At 39.9% G+C, this 21,718-nt stretch overlaps 1 protein-coding gene across 1 annotated transcript in view; it reads right to left on the reverse strand.

Annotated features, from left to right (window-relative positions):
* LOC140155172 (serine/threonine-protein phosphatase 2A regulatory subunit B'' subunit beta-like) overlaps positions 1 to 13,961 on the reverse strand; it is a 91,470-nt gene extending 77,509 nt beyond the window's left edge. The window contains exon 1 of the mRNA XM_072177902.1: positions 13,922 to 13,961. The gene's annotated coding sequence lies outside the window, so the exon portion shown is untranslated. The remainder of the gene's footprint in view (positions 1 to 13,921) is intronic.
* Positions 13,962 to 21,718: the final 7,757 nt, after the last annotated feature.

Below are 21,718 nucleotides of genomic sequence, written 5' to 3' on the forward strand. Positions count from 1 at the left end.
AATTTATATTGAGAGAAAGAGCATGTAAATCGTATCCATGAGTGATTTTGTATTGTTCGCAGTCCTTGAGAGACTTAAGAATCAGTCCATGAGAGACTTATCAATGACATGAATTAATTTGATAAACGATGTAATAAAGAGCTGTTGCAATCCATGATGGATTTTTTACATAGTCCATGAGAGATTATTTTGATCCAGTCTATGAAAGACTATGCAGTAATCGAAATATTTTTGACAGTTCACCAGTCCTTGATTATATAATCATCATTATCAATTTATATTGAGAGAAAGAGCATGTAAATCGTAATTTAATGTCAGCGTTATAGTCCACTGAGCGACAGAAGATAAATAAACCAATTTCATGAGGAGTATGTAATTTATATGTCAATGATATCAAATTCAGAGTTTTTGACTTAATTAAGATGTTTTGTCAATTCTTCGATATGATCCTGATTATGTATTTTGAATCAAAAACATTTGTATCAGAATTTGTCAATTCTTTCGTATTTTGCAATAAGATGTTACCGCAGTTTCTATTGCAATATTTCGTTTTTACTCACGGCCACCTCATTTAATTTTTCAGATGTACTGGACAGTGGAGTCGGGAGCGAGTTTTCATCTGATACTAACATTAGCAACAACGAATATCTCTCTGGTTTAGTTTCGTCTCTTCAAGACACTGCGTTGGCTTCAAAAGCCGGGTCTACTACGGACAAATATCGCGGAGGCTGGAAGCGGTGGAAGTCTTTCGCACTTCAGTTTAATCTGCAAGTTTTTCCGTCAAAGCTACTGAGTTAGCTCTATATATTGAGCATTTAAAGGCTTCGCATCTTCTGTAGCTCCAATTGATACGGCTGTTTACAGCATAAGGTGGGCACACAATTTGGCAGGTGTACCATCTTCCACAGATGATAATTTTGTTAAATTGATCGTGAGAAGGAAGTAGGCGCCAGCTTGCAAAATGTAAATCACCAAAAGAGCCTATATCTTCTGAGGTTCTAGCAAAATTGGTAGCCGATAAAGGCGATTCGAATGCCTCATTGTTTGATCTTCGTTTACTATTTATATGTCTCGTGTCTTTTGCCGGCATGCTAAGATGTGAAGAGATTATATCTTTACGTGTACGTGATATTACATTTTATCCGATCATATGTCTATATTTATACCAAAGAGGAAAAATGACCAATTAAGGCAAGGGCATTCAGTTTATATCGCCAGATCAGGCAATCCTACTTGCCCAGTTGTTATGGCGGAGCGTTTCATCGAAATGTTGGGAATCGCAGATAAGTCGTCACATCCGGTAGTTTGCGGATTTCGCTGTTCAAAACGTCAAGGTTTGAAACCCACAACAAAAGCGATTTCATATACTACTGCGAGAGAGTTGATCTTATCTGGTTTATCTCCTTACGTCAGCGATCCTACCACTCTGGGTACTCATAGTTTAAGAGCAGGGGTCGCAACCGAAGCCGCCTCTACGGGTTCGGTAAACGAAAGATGTATTACTAGGCAAGGAGGATGGAAATCTTCGATATCCAAGGACATGTACATTAAGGACTCAATGTCAAGTAAATTATCTGTGTCACGTGCGATGAAGCTTTAAGTGTCATATTTCATGATCGTTAAATTTGAGGCGTAAATCGACTAATTTTTGGTAAATCTATCCCGCTTTAACACCCCTTTCCGAACTTTTTTGCTCATGAGATAGCTTGCGTGTGTGGCGCACCTATACCATGATTAAAACATGCAACTTTAATGAACAAAACAAGAATCATTTAGACTGGTGTGTTTTATTGGTTTTCGGGTGGGTATGTATGCATTCGGGGCTGAGATGAGATTGATAAATTCACTTCGTTACGTGTTTAGAAGGGAATTGTTATCTCTTCGTAAGTGTGAGATCGATCAGTTAGTGTTATGCAAATGGGGTAGTGATGCGAGAAGTTTTTGTGTTGGAGTAATTTGGGTGTATCAGTCATTCGCGGTCACCACGCCACACGATTCATTTTTTTCCGGGTCCTATATATATACATGTATATCATGCAGTTCATAATTTGTAATAATTAGATTAGGAGATATATTTTGCTCTTGTTCGCTCGTTATTGTCAAAAATATTGAATTTTCTAAATTAGTGATTGACCTTGGAGCATTCCAAAATTTTTGTCGTTCTGTTACCGCTTGGTCGCCATCGGGGCGGATAGAATTTCAGAGTATTTCCCTGATTTGTTCAGGTTTTCTCTCTGTTTTCGCCTATCCCAAGGTCGTTTGAGTTTTGCCATTGGTTTCATTACATGTATTATGATGCCATTATCATTCGCATCTTTTGATGATTGCAAATCTGAATATTTCATTCAACCAACTTCGGTTATTGTTCTTTTCAATCATTTTTCTCGCTCCTATACTTCTAAGTGTATACATTTGTCAAAAGGACACTCTTGGATCAATGGAAGTCAGCCATTTATTAATTTCCAATGTTTATGTGATAAAGTTATTATTTATTTGTGTAGTGAATGGTAGATTAAGGTCATTATCTTCCTGATAAACTCGTGGTTAATATAACCTGTTTCGTGTTTTATATCCTTGGACAGTTCCACTTCAGTGTCAGTTGATATGCGTTGAATCGCAGTTATTCGATCACGAAATGATCAAAACCATGACGGTTTTCGCTTGAATATGAATCAGCAGTGGAAAGTGGAAAGTATTTAATATTTTGAATATCAAAAATTCACGATTTGTTTAATTCATTTATTAATTTTTAATATGCGAATTTGCAGCAATTATGTCAGGCAAAAGGATTTGTTAAAGTGAGTATATTATTTAACAGTTTATGCGCCAGAATTTCAACAATGTCAATGATAATGTATAATGTCAACGTTAATAATAAGAATAATGTTAATTATAATTATAATAATAATTGTATTGTATTGTATATTAGATATTATATGATGTAGAGCGCGAGATAGCTTGCGTGTGTGGTCGCACCTATACCATGATTAAAACATGCAACTTTAATGAACAAAACAAGAATCATTTAGACTGGTGTGTTTTATTGGTTTTCGGGTGGGTATGTATGCATTCGGGGCTGAGATGAGATCCTCATTTGAACCCATCTCGCGCAGGCAATGTTGCCGATACCTTACAAGCAGTGAAAGAAGCACAAAGCGTGGCGAATCAACAATTAACCCCAGTCCGAGCCAAATGTCCTATGTCAGCTACGTTTAGCCAACGGAGAGACACTTCATTGATAACCCATCCAATATTAATTGATGTATGTATATTGCTCCATCAACTCATATAGAAAATATACTTTCAAACAATATCCAAAACTGGGATCTAAAGTTAAATATTCATATGAAGAGTCTATGAAGCCGTGGTAAACAATCTTATGTTATAAACTGAATTAGCACAATTTGGCGCTTTAACCGCAGTGTTGGCAACATTGTACTCTATTGTCAATGATTTCTAATACCTTTTGCTCTGGATCGATGAAGATACAAGTAGTGAATATAACTGACACCAGTGTCCGAAATAAGGAAAATATGGAGGTTGTCCCGAGGACAACTAAAGCATAAATTCTGCTTATCCTCAAAACATTTTGGTTGTCCCCAAAATGTTGTCATATTTAAGAGGTAAAATATAGTGGTTGTCCAGAGGATAAGTACATATCTCAATATGGTCGTCCCCAGTGATTTTTGGACAAGAGGACAAGAGGATTTAAGTGCTTATTTCGAACACTGACTGACACTCTATTTTCTTGTAAGCCTATGCATTAATATGTGAATGGCATTTTTATAGGCCTGTGAACAGAAAGACAAACAGAGTAAAACGGCTGCACCTGGATATTTTAGATGAAATGATAGAATAAATAATAACCCATAACAACCTCTGCATTAAAGTTTAAACTTCAAGATAGGCTGAAAAACAAAATGCGCCCATAAGGCAAAAAATGTAACATTTATTGGGTATATTCTGTCTCAAACTACTGATATCACCAATGATCAACGGCTTCATCAAGACTTGCACCTCTAAAATCATTTGGCAAAAGTGATTATCCCAGGAATGTTTTTTGAGTAAAAAACATACCTATCGTGTAAAATATATCTTCTTATTGCCCATTAATCCAAAAAAAAGTATTACCATAACATCAATTTTTAAATAAATGTTCGGGACTTTTGGTTGTTTTGGCTAAATTCAACCTGTGCTAAACTTGATACATTTACTAATCGGTGTATTACTATACACGCACTAGGGCGCATCAAACGCCTCTCATGTCAATCAAATTTTTTGTACCTAGTGTTAAAATGTGCCTTGAAAATAATGTGAGTGAAATTTGAGTAGCATGCAAAGAAGTCTAAATTTGCTTTCCAAATAATATACCCTGATGTGATGATCTATAGGTGGAATGTACATTACGATACAATAGTTGCTACTGCACCCACTAGCAGTGTGGTTCTACACTGGTACTTTGGGAGACCTTTCTGACCCTTTGGAAGTTTGTCAACCATTTTCTATTATTAGGTAAAATAGATGGAAACAAGGCAGACGATATGCATGACAAGAATATGTTTAATGGCGGATGCTAGTCTCGTTACTATGCGTAATGAACGTTGGGGGTGCTATACAAACAGTGTGCACGTACATAATACTACATCTCCCCCTTAAGTATGAAACTGTGCATTTAAGTGTTCTTGTAAAAGTTCTCAATGAGAAGTTATTAAATGCAGACTTTATACTCCATTGAACTGAGTATGATTGTTTCTTTCACTTGAGTGTCCTTCTCCTTTCAATGTTCATAACTTGTCCATTTCTGATTTAAGTGTCCTTTGCACAATGTCCTTTTTTAAAAGCACTTCTTGTTCTTGCTTAACAATTTAACACAACTGAAACTTTTGCAAACTTTGTAAACAACAAAGTAGAAATAGATAAAGTCCAATGCTTTTTTGCTTTTAACAGTTCAAACTTTCTAACAACTGAACATTAAAAATGCTTTGGGCACTAAATTAGGTCAAATTTGTTTTGCCCAATTGAAAAGTCCATAGTTTCTTTTTCTGAAACTTAACTTGAACAAACTTGATTGTCTTTAGTTTCTTTTTCTGAAACTTTTAACTTCAACAAACTCCAAAAGGTAAACTTGATTGTCTTTAGTTTCTTTTTCTGAAACTTTTAACTTCAACAAACTTCAAAGGGTAAACTTGAATGTTTTTAGTTTCTTTTTCTGAAACTTAACTTCAACAAACTTCAAAGGGTAAACTTTTTAGCGCACAAAGTCACTGTATTTTGGATTTGGCTTTACTACTCTGCCACTGCGAGTCTTCATCTGAGTAACTGGTTCTGGCGTAGCTTGCGACGAACTGTTGTTGCTGGTTGAAGACACTGGGACTGTTGTAGCTGTCTGAAGCTTGCTGGTTGGAGAAGCTGGGACTTGTGGCTGCTGAACTTGCTGATACCGATGATTGGTGCTTGTCTTTGGTTGTTCTTGCTGTGTATTGACAGCTGTGTCTTTAGGTTGTGCGATGGACACCAGTGCTGATCTGTTACGGCGCACTGTGCCTTGCTTAGTTTTTACTAGGTAAGATCTTGGCTCAGACCTTCGCTCTATTATCTGTCCATGACGTTTTTGGTCTCTCAGCCAAACATTGTCACCCGCCTGGAGAGTTGGCAACTCTCTAGCGTTGTGTCTGTTGTTAAAGTTACGTTGCTGATTGTCTCTGTACATTTCTTCCTTCTCGCGAACCTTCTGAAGATCTTGTTGAGATCTTGGTTGCAGTGTTGACGGGAGCACTGGAAGCTGCGTCACGAAGTCTGTGCCCATTAACAACTCGCTAGGGGACAGGCCATTCTGTAGTGGGGTTGATCTGTAGCTGAGCAGTGCTAAGTAAGGGTCACTGTTCTTTTTCAAGAGTCCTTTAATGGTGCGAACTGCTCTCTCAGCCTCACCGTTGGCTTGTGGGTATAGTGGACTACTGGTTGTGTGTGCGAATCCGTAAGTTGTTGCAAACTTGCGGAATATGTCTGCGCTAAACTGTGGACCATTGGCCGGATCCAAAAGATCTGGGATACCGTGTGGCGCAAAAAGCTCTTTGAGCGCTATTATGGTGCTTTCCGAAGTTTCGTCATTGAGCTTTTTAATTTCAATCCATCGCGAATAATAATCAACAACGATAACATATGTTTGACCTTGGTAATGGAAAAGGTCGCTACCCAAACGCTGCCAAGGTCTGTCAGGGAGTGAGGAGGGCATGAGTGGTTCTTTAGTTTCTGGTCTATGTATAGCACACGTGTTACACTTTATCACCATCTCTTCGATGGTTTTAGTCATTCCCAGCCACAAAACAGAAGTCCGGGTACGAGACCGACAATTACTCACACCAAGATGCCCCTGATGTATGCAAGTCAAAGTGTCAAGCCTCATGGACCTTGGAATCACAATACGATCGTCATAGAGTAAAAGATCATCAATAACTGCCAAATGAGCTCTGTTTTCCCAATATTGGCGTAACAGAGGCAAGTGAGGCATATATGCTGGCCATCCAGTGGAGCAGTATTCACGGATCTTCATGCATTCCTCATCACCTTTCTGAGCGTTGATTAGTTGCTGGAGACGCTGCTCGCTTGCTGGTAGAGTATTAAACACATTCTCTGCGTAAAGCTTCAACTTCAGCAATCAGTGTATTGTCAGCATCTGATGGTCTTCCTGCTGGTGCACGTGAGAGTGAATCCGCAATGATCTGCTGCTTTCCAGGTACGTACTGGACTCTGGGGCTGAATCGCATCATCCTGAGTCTGAAGCGCTGTATGCGTGGTGGCATTTTGGCAAGTTCCTTTGAACTCAGGAGTGGTACTAGTGGTTTGTGGTCAGTCTCGAGTGTGAAGTCTAACCCAAGGACGTAGTCTGAAAACTTCTCACAGGCCCATGTTGCTGCGAGAGCTTCTTTCTCGATTACTGCATACCGTTGCTCCGTCTCACTTAAGGTTCGGGAAGCATAACACACTGGACGGCGTTTACCATCGTCTTGTATTTGCAGGAGTACTGCACCGATTCCTGTTGCAGACGCATCTGCTGCAACAATGGTTGGACGTTGTGCGTCATAATGTGCAAGAACCTTGGTAGACACCAGAATGTCTTTCACTTTTTGGAATGATCTTTGCTGATCTTGTCCCCAGTACCAGGCTGTGTCCTTACGTAGTAACTGTCTCATTGGTTCAGTGATCTCTGCTAATGCTGGAATGAACTTTCCCAGTTGATTCACCATCTCCATGAATCTCTGAAGTTCAGTTAGGTTGGTTGGGACTGGAAACTCAGCAATTGCATGGGTTTTCTCAGAGTCTGCATGAAGTCCTGAAGAGTCTATTATGTGGCCTAAGAACCGGATAGCCTGTTTGTTGAACTCACACTTGTTATTGAGTGTAATCCCAGCTGTTTCTAACCGTTGCAACACTGTACGTACCTGTTTGTTGTGTTCTTGCTGTGTTGCACTGTGTATCAAAATGTCGTCCATGTGACAGATGACTCCGTCTAGCCCTTCAAGGATATCCGACATCATCCGTTGGAAAATTTCTGGAGCACTACTGATTCCAAACGGAAGTCTATTGAAACAATACCGACCGAACGGTGTGATGAAAGTTGTAAGAAGGCGAGATTCCGCATCTAGGGGAATTTGCCAAAAGCCACTATTGGCGTTCAATTTGGTGAAGAATTTGCTTCTACTCTGTCCCAGTTTGGCGAGTGAAGCATCAACAGACTCCATAGGGTGGATTTCCCGCTTTACGCTTTTGTTAAGCGCGTAAGATCAACACACACCGAACAGCACCACTTGATTTTGGGACACACACCATCCCGGAGCACCACTCCGTTGGTGTATTTACTGGTGAAATCACCTCTTGTTTCACCATATTTCCAATCTCCGTTTTTACTTTTTGGAGTAATGGATGTGGGACCTTCCTTGGTGTGTATAGGCAGACAGGTTTGCTGTTTTCACTGAGAGAGACATGGTATGTATACTTATCCTGGACTTTCCCAAGACCTTGGAAGAGGTTTGGAAATTCTTCCTGAAAGTTTGATGACTCCGAACCAATTTCATCGACACATGCAATTAAGCCCAACAGATGACAGGCCTTTCTGCCAAGCAGGGAACATTCCTGATTTTCCAACACATACACTTCTTCAGTAAGCTTATTACTGCCATACTGTAGGGTAGCGGTGAACTTACCAACAATTGGAAGTTTCATACGGCTAGGCCCGTGAGAGTATTTTAGAAGTGTGTACAAGTTTCATTTGTCTAACCCAAGGCAAGTGATTACCGACAACAGTGACTTTGGCACCAGAATCCAGTTTAAAGTGTGTACTATTGTTATTTACCATAACATCCTCAGACCAATATTGATCCTCGTCCTCAGCGGACTGATCACAACTATCCCAAATTTCACCAAGGAAGGGAGTGTCGGTATCACCATCCGACGGTATATCCTCAATGACCTCATAGAAATCATGGAAATCCAGATCATCAATTTCCGGACATAAGCACTTGTGTTGCCCCACGACATACTGCTGAGTAATGGCCAGGTTTGCTACATTTGTTGCATATTACATTTTTGGCTGGGCAATCACGCCTGTTGTATGCGTTCCTTGCCACACCACTGACACCCTGACCCTATCCCTGACTGACTAGGATTTTGGAATTTGGACCTATATCTACTATGTGACTGCGAGGAAGTTCCTGAATTTGGTTTATTTTGAGTTGCATTCGCAGCAGCAGGGTATCCCTTTTACGGACATGCACGGGCTTGCTTGCATGCTTTACATAATTTATCGTAGCAGCGCTCGAGCTTGTTGCAGCTCCACGGATCAGATCTTTATTTTGCTTTCGTGACTCAAATTGTCTACAAATCTGAACAGCTTGATCTAAAGTGAGTTTTGCTTTGCCTTGCAAACGGTCAGAAAGAGCATCACTCGCTACTCCCGCTACAATTCTGTCTCTTATTACATGTAGTTCTTCGTTCAAGCCACCGTACTCACAAAATTCTGCTAACTTGTACAGATCTTGTATGAATGTATCGACAGGTTCATGTTCTGATTGTCTCCGGTGTTAAATTTTGCCCGCTCAACAACAGTGTTCCTTCGAACTTGATAGTATTGATCCAAGGCTGTAACCACCTCCTTATACGATGATTTTTTTTCTTCTATGTCCTTTAAAGTGGCCAGTATATCATCTGCCACATCGCCCATAGAGTATAGCAAAGTGCTAACTTGTTCTCGTTCGAGTTTGTTTGCCAGACCTGATGCATGTCTGTACCTTTCGAAACGCCGTATACTTAGTCCAAAGATCGGACTGTTTTGGCCCTGTAGCACCCTCAAATCGCTCTGGCAGAGGTAGATTTGGGTTGGTAGTGTCGGCTGGATTTCCGTCCGGTTGTGGCATGATGATAATGGGTCGAAATAACCGCTGCCACCATCTATTATTAGGTAAAATAGATGGAAACAAGGCAGACGATATGCATGACAAGAATATGTTTAATGGCGGATGCTAGTCTCGTTGAAACTAATAATACCAGGGCTGTGACACTCGTATTCAATCCCTGTATAAAAAGTGAAGTCACTTCACGGCAGTTTGATTGACATTGATTGACGGTTACTATGCCGGTTGCTATGCAATCCAGTGCGCAGCCTAAAACTTACGTACTTGTGAACGGCTATGATGCGCGTTTGGTCAAAAGGACTTATCCTGTATTTGATTGACAGTTGCTAGGGCATTTGAGTGCATAAAATTTGATTGGTTAATCGTCAGGTTAAAATCTCCTCAATCTCGAACGACTGTCGAGGAAGTCTATTTCGAGCTATTTTTCCAAGATGGCGCCCATCGACTGCCAATTATACGGACCCTTTCCGGCAAAAATACAGCTTATTTATCCAGTCTCGTCATGGGTTCCTCGGTTATAATATTTTCCTACCGTATTGAGCTAACTCCTCAGCTATTTGGTTTTTCACGATATGATAGTAATGGAAAGATTCGACCAAATGTTCGCCGTTTCGCCATTTAATTTTTTTTTTTTTGAAACGATGACGTAAACATGCATCAACTCTTCCACAGAAAATACACTCCTACACAGCCATGCCATCACATGCATGAAAGCGCATAGGCTGAATGACTGACTTCGTTTGCGCAAACGAGTGGCTTATCCTATAGTATATTAGTACTCGAGAATCCTTGATAATACTATGCGTAATGAACGTTGGGGGTGCTATACAAACAGTGTGCACGTACATAATACTACACATTTGACTCATAGTATACTGCCCGGCCCCCAACTCAACATAAAAGTTGGCAACCATGAGAATTACCAAATAGGGCAGAAAAGGGGTAATATTTTTACCAATAGCAAGGACCGTGAATTGGAAAAATAGGGGGTATTTAATTTGGACTGTCCGCAAAATTTGACCGTGAAATCGGGTAAATAGGGGGTATTTCATTTGCACTGTCCGCGGAATTTGGATAAAGGGGGGGGGGGTACTTGGGAAAATCTGTTAATTTTATGGCCAATATTTAGTGTCATTGAAAAGGGGTGTTTGAAATTCTAGTCATTGAAAAGAGGTGTTTGAAATTCTAGTCATTCAAAAAAAAAAAAAAAGGGGTTGTTTTTGGCCAAATTTTGTCCTTGATTTTGCATGAAAAAGGAGGGTGAATTTGATGAAAAACCATTTGCAAAGGGGGTCTTTGAAATATTTGGTAACTCTCATGGTTGCCAACTTTTGTGTTGAGTTGGGGGGCCGGGGTATACTGCAAGTATATCAGATACTTGTGGTAAGTCCACAAAGAAATTTTGGACCTTCAATCCTTCATCATGAGCCAAAAGACTGACTTGTTATATTCTCACTCTCAAAGTGAATGATCAAGGGATTAATTACAGACAGAAACAACATCATGCAAGCTAAAGGGCTGTGCAATAATTATTAGCCCTGGGGAGGGTAAAATTGGGGGAGGCAATTGAAATTTTTGGCAAGCCGAAAGGGGGGGGGGGGGCAAGCGATTTTTGCACACATTCATGGGGCGCCTTAGAAATAAAACGTTCTAAAAAGGCTTAGGAAAACAGTATGGAAATGCTTTAATATGCACATCTTCAAGCTCGCTGCACTCGCGACATATCTAGACCATTTAAGGGTTGCAAATTGGGATCTAAAAAATTTGTCATGTGTAAAGGGGGGGGGGGCAAAGATCTTTTGGCAGGCCGAGAGGAGCTCATAATTATACATTGTACAATGTAGCACAGCCAAGTGACGTCATGCAGACCGACAGGCGACAGAATGAGTATAATACGAAGTATTGCTGCGTGGTAAAGCGAATCTCTCGTAATGGTCGTTTTTTACTCTGTTCAAAACGTGACATGTAGGCGATACCAAATACAGCCCCCAAAATGGTTTACTTTTAGCGACCCTTAACTCCGAAACAGAAATAGTCAAAGTTAAAAATGCGATCCCCAACCCTTTGCTTACCTTTGCTTTGGACGAATTTGTCAGTCTCCCGTGTTGAAAAATGCCCGGTACAAACATAGAAATGGCCACATTGCTTCAGTCCTGTTGATGAATATTTCTTCCGTACTCCAACGGTTCCAACTGGGTTCCAACGTGGGCGTCACGATGATAGTCTCCTACACAACCAGATTGTGTCGGCCTGACGCTCGTCGATCCTAACAAACCCATGATAGCCGCATTTTATACAGTCTGGCGGCTGGCCTGAGACTAATTTCATATATGCAATGACGTATCAGCCAATCATAAGCCTTTTTTATATCCGTTTAGCTGCACTGCTCATGCGTCATGCCGTTCAGCGGCGACATATGAAAGTATGAAACCAGCATTAGGCCAATTACAATTGATTCTTAGTTTCCTGTTTCCCGCCCGCGTCCAAAGTAGAGAATTGCAAAATATTTAATTATTTTATTTATATTTTGGATTTTCTCTTTAAAAATAACTTTTAATGACTACCATTTGCTACTTTCTGACTTTGATCATATCATATATAATGATGAATAAACATAGAACCTAATTGTACCATTACTTATGTATAAAATCAAACATAGTTGTAAAATAATTAAATGCATGCTCCTTGTCAAAACGGCTTGATGTAGGTTGCGACCACTTATTTTAAAATAAAGAAAATAAAAGATAATTAATAATTAATAATTAAAAGTCGCCTCATCCCTGGTTTTCAACCATGAAACAGGAAACTAAGAATTAATTGTGAAGGGCCTTAGAGCCGCCATTTTGCACATATGTGCGTTCTGCTCGTGAGAAAAATTACCTTTAAATTGTTGACGTTTATCTTGAAACAAAATTTTCGATAACGGGTCATACTAGGATTTCAATTTTTATTTATGAAGTTACATGTTGTTTTGAGGAATAACACGGGAAGTTTTGAGTTTTATTTCAACTGGTGGTCATGGTGGTGTAGGAAGGTAGTGAATTTGTGATGAGGTTTTCTTGTTTCAACGTCCCGATATAGTACTTAGTAGGTATGCGTCGGAAATACAACCAATACAAGATACAACAGAACAGGCTTTTCCATACAGTGAACAAAAACAAGAAATGGAATCCAATGTTAACATATGCACAAGCGACTGATAGCCTATCTTTAGTAGGCCCTATTGATGCTTTCAGGCTTTAAATGATAGCAAGAAATGGAAATCGCCCCAAAGGAAATATTTTAATCGTGAAATTGATCGCCACATCTTATGGATTCACATTATCCTCCGGCGGAAATGTCAAACTGTCAGTTACAACGTCTACTAGTGGACTGGTTTTGAAATCCACTCTCATCAAACTAATCAAAACTGTAAACTACAATTTTATCGAAAAAATCAAAAGAAGAAATACCGGTACCGGTACTAAATATTGCTTAGTTTCAATGATGCTTACCGATCGAGGCGCCTTGATGGTGTATTTCCGATCATTTTGCAACGTGGTTGAAAAATATTTCCAAGACGCGAGTATCGCCATTACATTGTAGGAATGGCCCGGTAACCTGGATAAAATTTAACGCAATCGATCGTCCAATCCTAGTTCACCCGAGTGATCACATGGTTTGCCGAATGAAACCGAATGAAGCCGAATGAACGGTATCGGTGTCGGAACAAGGATTGTTACAGGTACTTGTAAACAAATCGTTTCGCCGGCACGTTTCAAGAAATTAAATTTACGATCTTTTGATAATTAGTTAGGGATCGTTTTATTTTAACCTCTGGCATGAGAGATTGAGAATGTGGGTTAAAGATAAGCCACTCTGTGTTCTCATTTTGCAACCAAAATAGGCTTCTCATAACGCTTAAATTTGCGGGACATTATGCTGGCCATCCATGTATTTGAAACATGGGGGATATACCAAGCACCCTCACTACGTTCGGGTCTGTGAGGGTGCTCGACTAGGCATACTTAGTAGGATACGAGACTAGACATAGGCTAAAAAGGTCTTATGCATGCGCTGTGGTGTTCTTGAAATCATCTAGAAACGCTTCATTCACTGGTATCGTTTCAGGCGGTCTTGGTACGTATATATGAGTAACTACAGGTGTAGAATGTGGCTCGTCGGATTTGTAGATAGTATATTATTACTCGAGAATCCTTGATTATGAATGAGGGCAAAGTAAAAGTTCCTCGTAATATACCGCTTGTAATATACCGCTCACTCAATAGAAATATAGTGCACAAGTACTACATAAATACTATTTAAACTGCCGAATTTTGACCCCCGAAAATGTTGATGTTTTGTTTACATTCACATGTTCACGTTTCATAATTTCCCCACGTTATTTTATGCATTAATGTTACATTAAGCAGTGCATGGAAATCTTAACAGTTCTGTGTGATTAGATATATTAAATGCACTTGTCATTTGTTTTGCTTCAGACAAAATCCTTTTGATAATTATTGACCTACCTTTAAGCTTACCGCAGCTGACAGTTTGTACAACCGGAAGTACTCGGGTTATTGATGAGAGCGATGCATTTTGGGTCCGATTTGCTCCCATGAACTAGTCTCATTCAAACTTGTCCAAAAGAAGATTGGTCACTACTGGAATCAATTAGGGTGCAGTATAATGTGCCACTTCCCTCTCATCAGCACTTAAAAAAACACATGAAACTGATTGAGTGATAGAATACTTTGATTATACCAAAGCTTAAAGATCGGATAGCAACATTTGCACAGTATTTTTTTGTGAAACATGATATGAGAGCACATCAGACACAACAAATTTTGCATTCTGAATAGGCCTACTAGCTCCTACTGAGGCTACTGAATGTCCTGATAGAGGCATTATGAACTAATTTTGATTTTTTGAAATTCGCGATATGAATAGGCCTATGATACAAATTTTATGGTAAATTATTTAAAAATGATCATTATATTCAACAGCCCTTGACGTAATAAATCTAATGAAAGGCCTACGGTATGTAAAGTATGTAGCTGGGAGGAAAATCATTCAGTTGACAATTTTGACCTTTCGTATTGAAGATATACATATTTTACCCACAAAACACCTTAGGTCTTTTCCCAAATGAAAATGCCTAGTTACTCCACTGTTCTTTAGCAGGGAAAATGATTTTTTAGAACTAGAAAGGGTTAACAGTAGGCTCTGTTGTTCTCCCTTTTAATGAATTAGAATGTTCCTAGGCCTAAATCTTTTATTAAGTTTTTTATAGAACTATTCCAAGGTTCTTTATAGAACTTAAACATTATAGATAACTATCTAAGTTGCACTTTTTTAAAGTTCTAAGAGTGTTTTTGTAATTTCAGCCGGGGGCACGTGCTCTGGGCGCCACCTTTTCCGGGGGGGTGGTGCCGGATTAAGTTCAGCATCGGATTCTTCCCCCTCCAGGCGATGAAATTTAAGTCAAAAATTTCGCGCGCTTGCGTGCATTTCAGCATATCATTTGAAAGATCATTAGGACCGATATTCAACTTCATTTCCAAAATTAATTAGTGGTATAGGCCAAATTGACAAATTTTCCCGCGCTACGCGCACAATTTCAAGACAATATGCAGTTACTGTCCGTTTTTCCTATTCAGTGCACACACAGCGCTCCACTAGATGATTGACCTCTAGCTCACTCACTGTACTTTAGGTATAGGCAATGGACTAGTTAGTTGGCTGGTGGGAAAACCCTTCACCCAATAATAGCCATGAGAAGCTCACATGTGAATTATAATGTTCATCCTTAACATACTACAATTTGAAGTAAAAAATGTCACGGGAAGCTGTTGTCGAGCTGTTTTTCCGAAGAGAGTCTTCCAAAATTTCATAACAGTCGGACGTGTAATTTTAATGGCAAATTGTGCTCAACAGCTGACTCGAGATAGCTCCAACTTCGAGCGAGCACCATCGTGTGATCGGTTTCATCAATTTTCGCCATAGAAGCTGTAAAAAAACTTCAATTCTTTCCCTCTATGGTCATCTAAAAATGATTAAAATGCGATTTTGGGAAGATTCTCCCAAATATGGAGTTCTGACTGCCCGATAGGGAGCTAAAAAATGGAAAAACTTTTTCCAAACCGTGTTAAGTCTAAAGCGACATGTTTCTCATTTACATGTGTGATACGATCACAATAAATGTGACAAGTTTGACATGAGTTGTACCATCAACATGGCTGGATAACAATATGCAGACTTTTGTTCTCCGTTTCGGAAACAAAGGCCACGCTCAGTATTGTAAATGTGCGTTTGCTTTGTAATGGTGCATCCAACTGAAATTATAATACCTATTTCATCACAGCACATTGCGATATCGCACAGGTAATCAGAAACATATATTTATGGATTTAACCAGGGATATGAGACACATCCCTGATATACCGTAAAACCTCGTCTACAAGCATATAGAGTGCTACTGATAAAACCTAAATTAATCCAGGCGCCATTATGGAATTAGAGCAAATAAATTACAGATCCAAACACATACAAACAAGTATTATTGTAAGACCAATCTATTGAATTGGCATATTTACGCATATATCGTATTAATTCAACTTTCATCAAAAACACTATAATGCTTGTAGACGGGGTTTTACGGTACTTGAGCTGTTTTGAATGAGGTTTATCTTGGTGTAATGGGGTTTAAGTCCTGCAGAGGTCGTGGTGAATTCTGCTGTAGACATGACTGCATAATGAATGGGGGGCAATAGGGCCCTGGGGGACGCGACTGACTCATGGCATATTGAAAGGTTTGGCGACAAAACGATTCTCTTTTAGGGGTGGTGCAATAATGTGTGCCCCGGGGTGGTGAATTCTCAAAATGGTCTGGCAATAAACGCTATTGCTCAATATTGGAGTTTATTTGGTATTTGAGCTGCGGGAGATGCTTGAGAACAACACTACCTTGATGTGGCGGCCAACTTTGAGGAATTATACTTATTTATTACCAAATATTTAAAAGTCTTTGCTGAGAATTAGGAGAAATTGATAATAATATTTCATTTACCATAAAAAAAGAACGCTTTTTACAAGCCTGATAGCAAAAATCACGATGAAATCATGCAATTTAGCCAATTAGGGCCTATTTAGTATGGTGTCCCACTTACCCCATCCACTTGGGGTAGGTGGGACAGTGGTTATTGAAATTAATTTTTTTGATACAAAAAATAACAAAATTACTAAGTTAAATTGCATATAATGTCGCCAACAAGCTCAAAAATTAAATTAATACTGAAAACGCCTATTGAATGACTTGATTATTGATTTTGTGGCTGAAAATCGTAAAACGTGTTTTTTTTTTGGTTTTGTCACCAAAAACCAAGAAAAAAATCTCATGTATTCAAATGAAATTAATAAACATAATGATAGTTTAGTATTACGGTACTATTGTTTTGGTATAATTATGCTATAATGCCCAAATGCTCCAATATAAATATGTATTGCTGTAAAATATGTTCTTTTAATGTAATAATATATGTGTCAAATTTACCCCTACCCCTTATGTGTCCCACTTACCCCAAAGTGTTGGGGTAGGCCTAAGTGGGACAGTTGAGTCATTACGTAATTGGCTCCGCCATTCATCTGTACTGACTTGGAGTATCGCCCCAAAACTAACACCAGACATTGTCCTAGGATTATACTTGAATTATAAAAACATAAGGCCAATCTTTATTCACTTACATGAGTTTTATCCGGGAGTTTTATATCCAATAATATCCTTAAGTGTCCCACTTACCCCATCTTACCCTACAACACGATCGTGCAGCCACCCCCATTTTTCAACTCCAACACCAATTACCCCCTTTTTGTTTTACTGAACTCCCTCTCATCATGATGACCCCCTTTCATCTGTCTGTCATCAAAAGATTCCATATTTTTAAGAATTGTAGACAAATTTCTGATAGTAATCTTTTTAATACCGAATGACCCCCGGGGGGGGTTCTTCGAAAAATTTTGTACGGGGGTGTGCCACACAGACTTTCGGATGCTGACTTTCTCTATACCTACTTTTTGCTGTTTTTGCTACCCATCAGTATACCAATTTTCAACAAAAAGCACCCAAAAAGCACCCAAATTTGCCATAATTGGGTGCTTTAAGGGCACTTTTTTGCCAAAATGCGCCCAATTGGGCGCATTGGTCTCCACTGAAAACCCACCCATCGATATACCAAAATCGCTGAAAAGGTACCCCAAAACCGTGGCACATCCCCGTATACCTTCAACCAGGAAGAACCCCCCCCGGGGAATGACCTGCCCATTATTCATTTATATTAAAAAAAATTCTTCACTTTATTTTCTTCACAATTTGTTAATTTTTTTACCAACTTTCATATTTTGACCCTAAATTGCAGGTTACAGCTCATAATATATATAGGACAACACCGTGCCTATGTGACCCTTTTGGGGACCCTTTTGGAAAGTACTGGGGGGGGGGGGGTCCTGCGCGACGATTGTCAAGTTGGTGATGGGGCGAGTTATCTTGGTATTGTAAACATGCAGATCCTTTCGCTACTTCACATGTCGGTGCACATGAGATAACAAGTATACAGATCGGAGTACTATTTGATTTATATACCAGCCAGATAGCTGTCATGGCTTTTAGATCAAAGGTTGGATCCATCAACAAATCCTAGACCTGTACACGGAGGGGCGTGTTGCCATCTCGTTGACTAACACTACAGTTTAACTTTAACTTAACTTAAGCTTACCTACTACACGTTCTACTAAATGTGAATGACAGTTGTGTGCTTGCTGTTCTTCTTCTTCTTCTTCTTCTTCTCGGATACTGCTTAACGTCCCAAGTGGAATAAGGCAAGCAGGAATTTGCGCATGCGTGTGATTTTCTTAGTCTCTTATGTTGCTTTCCTTTGCTTTGAAGAAGCTGTGTAGTGCTTCCTTGAATTGTTCAGTGCTGGTGATTTCAGTTATGTTGTGTGGGAGGTCATTCCAGTCTCTCACAGTTCTCGGCACATATGAGTACTTGTAAATGTCGGTGCGTGTTTGGTGCTGGGTGAATGATCGTGAATTAGATCGCCGAGTAAGCCGTTGAGCCGGTAACAAATACTGAGTGAACTGGCAGTGCCAGGTGGCCCCTAATGATTTGTGCAAGATGGATAAGCGTTGAATCTTCCTGCGTGTCGACAGCATCTCCCAATCAAGTTCCTTCATCATGTCCGACACACTAGATTTCCAATCGTAATTATTGGAAACCATACGCGCTGCACGTCTTTGTATCTTGCCAACCTTCTTTATCTGTTCAGCGGTGTGCGGGTCCCAGACCCCAGAACAATATTCTAGGGTGGGTCTCACACGAGTGCCTTATAGGCAGCTACCTTGGTGTCTTTGGTGCATGAACTAAGGTTCCTGCGTATAAACCCTAAAGTTTTATTTATGGAGTTCACGGTTCTGTCAATGTGGGTATTCCATTTTAGATCCTGGGTGATATCCACGCCTAAGTATGTGTGAGATGAAGTCTCTTGAAGTACTGAGCCCCCGAGAGTGTACTGAGTAACTAAGCTTGACTTTGAAGCCGTGTCGTAGCACATAACATTTTGCAATATTGAAAGACATTTTCCATTTCTTTTGCCAAGAAGACAATGTGTTGAGGTCTTCTTGCAATGACATAGAATCAGTTTGTGAGTGTATGGATTTATAAATAATACAATCATCCGCAAATAAGCGGGTGGTACACTGGAGTTCATCAGGCAAGTCATTGATATAGGCAAGGAACATCAGCGGGCCTAAAACAGTGCCCTGGGGTACCCCGGACTCAACACTGACCCATTTGGAATGTTCCCCACCCACAATGACTCGCTGACTACGTCCAGTAAGAAAGGCAGATAACCACATGTTTAGCTTACCACTTATGCCATAATGGGATAATTTGAGTAACAATCTGTTGTGCGGAACGACATCAAATGCCTTGAAAAATCCATTATGACGGCATCTGTTTGAACACGATTATTGTGTGATAAACTGAGATCATGTATAGTTTGAATTAATTGAGTCTCACATGAGTGCTTTTGTCTGAAACCGTGTTGTTGGTCAGTTAATATATGATGCTTATCAAAGTAATTCATTATGTGAGAATGTATGACATGTTCAAGAACTTTTGAACTCACTGATGTGAGCGACACAGGCCTGTAATTTCCAGGCTTTGTGCGCTCCCCCTTCTTATATATAGGGGTAACATTCGCCAGTTTCCAGTCCCCAGGGAGCTGGCTTGTGTCAATTGATTTCTGAAAAATTACAGTCAACATAGGTGCGATCTCAGGTGCACAATCTTTCAGGATGCGTGGCGGTATCCCGTCAGGGCCAGGGGCCTTATTTGGCTGGAGATTTGAGAGCAATTTCTCAATTCCTGCTTTAGAGATGACAATTTCAGGAATAGGAGGGAGAGTACATGGTTTAAGATGCGGCATGGATGAACTGTCCTCGGTGGTAAACACCGAACTGAACTGGTCATTTAAAAGTTCAGCCTTTCTGGTGTTGTCTGAAACCAGTAACCCATGCTCTTTCAGAGCTGGTATACCTGAAGAGTCTTTACTGAAGACTTTTCATAAAAGACCAAAACTGCTTCTTGGATTCAAGGCAGTAATCTTTGATATATCTCCTATGAGCTGACCGTGTCAGTTTGTGTGTGTCCTTTCTTATGGTTCTAAAATTTTCCCAATCGGCACTTTCATCACTTTTCGTTGCCCTATTGTAGGCTCTTTGCTTGCGCCTTAACATCCTCTTGATCTTATAATTGATCCAGGGAGGTTTATTTGGTTTGCCTCCCATTTTGGATGGGATGTGTTCAGCCATTGCTGACATAAGTTTCTCTTTAAATTGAGTCCATAGCTCCTCTACTGTCTCCGTGTGTGAGTTCTTATTAACAAAGACTTTGCAAAACTTCTCAAGGTCTTTCTTTAGGCCCTCCATATTAGCCTTATGATAGAGGTAGATCTTGTGCGGTGTTTTTGGGAGCAAATTCTTGGTTTCAAATTGATAGTTATGACTGCAATTCCTTCATGATCACTGATACCCGGCAGGGTATTTGAGTTTTCAACAAGGGTAGGATTGTTTGTAAAGAAAAGGTCTAGAATTCTGTTTTTTCTAGTTGGCTTGGTGACCATTTGGTCTAGATTAAAATCACAAGCAAGGTCAATCAGTTGCTGGCAGATGTTTCTGGGGTCTGAGCCAGCATTGATTGTGTGGGTATTCCAATCTATATCTCCCAAATTAAAGTCTCCACCTAGCCAGATGTTCCCGGCGTATGAGTTCTTTATCTTAGATAGTGAGTTTCTCAATTCCTGTAGGTACTCAAGTTTCTTTTTATCAGGGGGCGGTAAAAGGCACCAATGAGCAGCGGTTTCGATCCAACAATTTGGATCTGGGTCCATACCAGCTCACAGTCTGTGTCAAGATCAACACGGTGGGCACAGACAAGGTCATTTCTAAGCGCTATTAAAACCCCTCCGTATGAGTCCTTTCTATCCTTTCGGATGATGGTATAATTTTCAGGGAATAATTCTCTGCTACCAATAGATGGGTTCAGCCATGTTTCCGTTCCTATGACCACATCAGGATTTTGAATTTCCAGGCAAGCTGCTAGATCAGCAACCTTATTTTTAACACTTTGAAAGTTTATGACTAAGACCTTGATTGGTCTATTCTTGTGAGTTTTCTGGGGGGTTGGACTTTGTTTCCTTCGTCCAGTATTTCCAGAAGATGGTTGGGGTATTTTGGGTGAGGATGTGGCAGCGGGTGGGCTCAATGGCGAGTCCTCATAATCAGTGGTACTAAGGCTAGAAAAACTGTTAGACAGTTCAACAGACCACTGGGAGAATAATGATGTGGAAAAGTTTGGTATTCCACAACCACAACATGTCCAGGAAATATTTGAATTTCCAATAATTTCATAGTTGAGGGTATTCATTCCCATGCACTGAGTGTGGTACCATCCTTGGCACTCATCACACTGTACTGCCCTTTGGTCCCAAGTACAAGGGTCCTGGCAGACAAGGCAGGGAAATTTAGAGCATGAATCATTTATACTCAAGCTCGGGTCTGGGCCAGGGTTTAATTCACAGTCGCCGGCTTGCATGAGTAAGATGAAAACAACATAAACCACAGTAATCTTACTTACTTTATCAACATTAATAACAAGAGTTTTCTTTTGTTTTGTGATAAGTTGAATTGGGAAATACTTGTAGTTGAATTTTGTTGATGTGTACGGCTCCATAGCAAAATCTATAAGAAAGTCAAGCACATTTGTCCAC

The sequence above is a fragment of the Amphiura filiformis genome, chromosome 6 (assembly GCF_039555335.1).
Source record: "Amphiura filiformis chromosome 6, Afil_fr2py, whole genome shotgun sequence".
In the NCBI taxonomy this organism is placed as follows: domain Eukaryota; kingdom Metazoa; phylum Echinodermata; class Ophiuroidea; order Amphilepidida; family Amphiuridae; genus Amphiura; species Amphiura filiformis.